This window comes from Loxodonta africana, chromosome 3 (genome assembly GCF_030014295.1).
Source record: "Loxodonta africana isolate mLoxAfr1 chromosome 3, mLoxAfr1.hap2, whole genome shotgun sequence".
NCBI classification, from domain to species: Eukaryota; Metazoa; Chordata; class Mammalia; order Proboscidea; family Elephantidae; genus Loxodonta; species Loxodonta africana.
In genome coordinates, this window is record NC_087344.1 from 149,113,993 (window position 1) to 149,117,337 (window position 3,345).

A 3,345-nucleotide genomic window follows, 5' to 3' on the forward strand; every position below is an offset into this window, starting at 1 on the left:
GTTGCTCTTTACTCCTCAGAGTGGATTGCTACTTTTTCTCATTGCTTTAGATCTAGAATCAGACTCGAATCACAGAAGATCCCGGAGGGAAATGCACAAACTGCGATGACCCATAGGAAGGTGCAATACAACCAGAAGTACTGCAAGATTTATGCCACTTTATATGAACCTAAATCCTGGGGTGTATCTGTGGAAATGGATCCTAAGGGGGTAGAAGCAGGGCGGAAGGAACATAATGTTGGATACGGCTAGGTTTCCTTATTGACATAGGTGCATTAGATAGAAATTCTGGAGCCACTGTATTTTGAGCAGCTGCCAGCAATTCTAAATTGTTCACTTGAAGCAGTTGACTGAAAACTTGCACCCAAAGGTGGCCTACAGTAAATGAAGTTGAAATGCCAGAGCGTCTTTGATGCATTTATTGTAGAGGAAAATACAGAAAGCCTTAGGGGGATTAGAAAGCTACAGGAAATTTATCACGTAGGACGTGTTCATTCACCCACATCTACAGCCCCAGGTACGGTCAGGAAGACATTACCTTTAACAAGTATGTGAGAAATACATTTAAGGGACCTGTCCTTGCATCCTCAAAGCATTCTGTGGTGGCGATTTTATGAAGGATAGTGGGAACCACTGCCATTGACCTGGGATTTCTCAAATTAATGGGAGTCTTAGTGAGGGTTGCTAAAGAAACAGAACGAGGGATTATAAATAGATAGCTAGATAACTAATGGTGATTACAACTTTATTTGTAATTATAAAACCATAGAACCAACTTAATTTCCAAAGTATATGGCAAGGGTTAAATAAATAATGCTAAAACCAAACCCGTTGCTGTCCAGTCGATTTGGACTCATAGCCACCCTATAGGACACAGAACTGCCTCTCAGGGTTTCCAAGGAGCCCTGGTGGATTCAAACTGCTGACCTTTTGGTTAGCAGCCGTAGCACTTAACCACTACACCAACCCAAACCAAAAACCCAGCGCCGTCAAGTCGAGAGTAGAGCTGCCCCATAGAGTTTCCAAGGCGCGCCTGGCGGATTCGAACTGCCGACCCTTTGGTTAGCAGCCCTAGCACTTAACCACGACGCCACCGGGGTTCCACCAGGGCTTAAATAAATAACAGTACAAACAAATAATAAGGGTGGGGGGAGCTTCTTAGTCAAAAACAACTCCCACGATTCTTTCAGTCATTTCCGAGTTCTCGGTTTCCAAGCAAAGAGGATGGAAGGGTGACTACCGTTTCTCTCTGCCTTTCCCTAGTAAGATTTATGGAGCAGAAACGCTGGGAACATCTTAACACTTGCAAAACCTGAGGACCGTCCCTGGGTGGGCTCGAACCACCAACCTTTCGGTTAACAGCCGAACGCGCTAACCGATTGCGCCACAGAGACCACAGGTAACCCCACCTGTTTGTACTAGGAGTGAACGCCTTTGAACCACTGGACGGTGCCAGCGGCTTTCTGCAGTACGACCTGCACAAACCCTCGGAAAATCCGGCAGGTTGGGGTGAAAAATCGTGTTGTTCATCGCGTTAAAATTAGTGCGTTGGGTGAGTCTGAAGCTAGGAGGGCAGCCGAATGGCCTTCGCCCCTCCTTGCTCCTCGTCCGCCCCAGATGCCAGCGACCCCCAGAGACCCCGGGTCTGCAACCCCTGCCTGAGCTCAATAGGGTCCAAGACAAGGCTGCTCCACCTTCGCCCGCCCGCCCGCACCATGGAAGCCCCCCGCTCGCCTCGGTTGCGGTCGGTGGGGCCGAAGCGCGGAAAATAAGTGCCGAAAGGGGACCCGTGAAGAGGGGCGAAGGAAAGCGGGAGGCGTGGGCGAGAACAAGACCTCCAGGAGGCAGGTGCAGAGACTCGGGCCAGGTGCTGGGGAGGAGAGAAAGGTTTCTATCTTGTAGCACAATGGGGAGGGAGGAGCTGAGAGACGGCAAGAAGTGAGAGAAAAGCAGAGCACCTGTGGCTGTTGAAGAGCAAAACAGTGTGAATGTTTTTGTGTCAATAAAGTTTAAAGACCAATGAGCGCTGGCAGGTTTGCGGTGCGCCGTGATCGTATAGTGGTTAGTACTCTGCGTTGTGGCCGCAGGAACCTCGGTTGGAATCCGAGTCACGGCAGTATCTGGCGCTAATTTTATCACTCACTGGAGCGCTTCTTTTGGTTTGCAGTTCATTCCCGCACCGGCATCGCTCCCCATCTGCGCCTAGAAGGCAGCAGGCCTTACAGCTAGAGGTCAGAAGGGAAGGAACCCTGACAGCGTGCATACCTGGAGCCAGGTCCAAGGAAAACCTTGCGTGCGCCCCACATCCGGGCAAAAGGTGAAATGCCTCTCACTCTGCCTAACAAGTACCTTCCACTCTTGAGATGATGTGGTCATAACCGTTTTCCTGGTAAAGGTATTTCAAATACCAGCTGGGCTTTTGTACACGAAACCAGAATAAACTTTTAATGCGTTTACAGTAAAATCCAAACTTTCTGCCATAGTCCGTTTGCGGGCCATGTCCCTGTTTTTATGCTAACAGTACATTCTTGAAGTGTATGAGTATCACTTATTAATGAAGATCAAAGGCCACAGCCTTCAGTATGGGTTGCACCTCAATATAAAGAAAACAAAAATCCTCACAACTGGACCAATGAGCAACATCATGATAAACAGAGAAAAGATTGAAGTTGTCAAGGATTTCATTTTACTTGGATCCACAATCAACAGCCATGGAAGCAGCAGTCAAGAAATCAAAAGACGCGCTGCATTGATTGGGTACATCTGCTGCAAAGGACCTCTTTAAAGTGTTGAAGAGCAAAGATGTCACCTTGAAGACTAAGGTGCGCCTGACCCAAGCCATGGTATTTTCAATCGCATCATACGCATGTGAAAGCTGGACAATGCATAAGGAAGATCGAAGAATTGATGCCCTTGAATCGTGGTGTTGGTGAAGAACATTGAATATACCATGGACTGCCAGAAGAACGAATAAATCTGTCTTTGAAGAAGTACAACCGGAATGCTCCTTAGAAGCAAGGATGGCGTGACTGCATCTTACATACTTTGGACATGTTATCAGGAGGGATCAGTCTCTGGAGAAGGACATCATGCTTGGCAAAGTACAGGGTCAGCGGAAAAAAGACCCTCAACAAGGTGGATTGACACACTGGCTGCAACAATGAGCTCAAGCATACCGATGGTAAAGATGGTGCAGGACCGGGCAGTGTATCCTTCTGTTGTGCATAGGGTCAGTACGAGTCAGAGCCGACTCGACAGCACCTAACAACAATAATACAGGAATCTTTAGTGAACAATTACTGAGTTTTGGCAAATGTAATCAAGTTACAGAAAGTTTCCATCATC

The 3,345-nt window shown here is 47.7% G+C and overlaps 1 non-coding gene across 1 annotated transcript; it reads right to left on the reverse strand.

Moving 5' to 3' along the window:
• Window positions 1–1,320: 1,320 nt before the first annotated feature.
• Window positions 1,321–1,394, reverse strand: TRNAN-GUU (transfer RNA asparagine (anticodon GUU)). The gene has a single exon. It is a non-coding gene; the product is annotated as a tRNA-Asn (tRNA).
• Window positions 1,395–3,345: the final 1,951 nt, after the last annotated feature.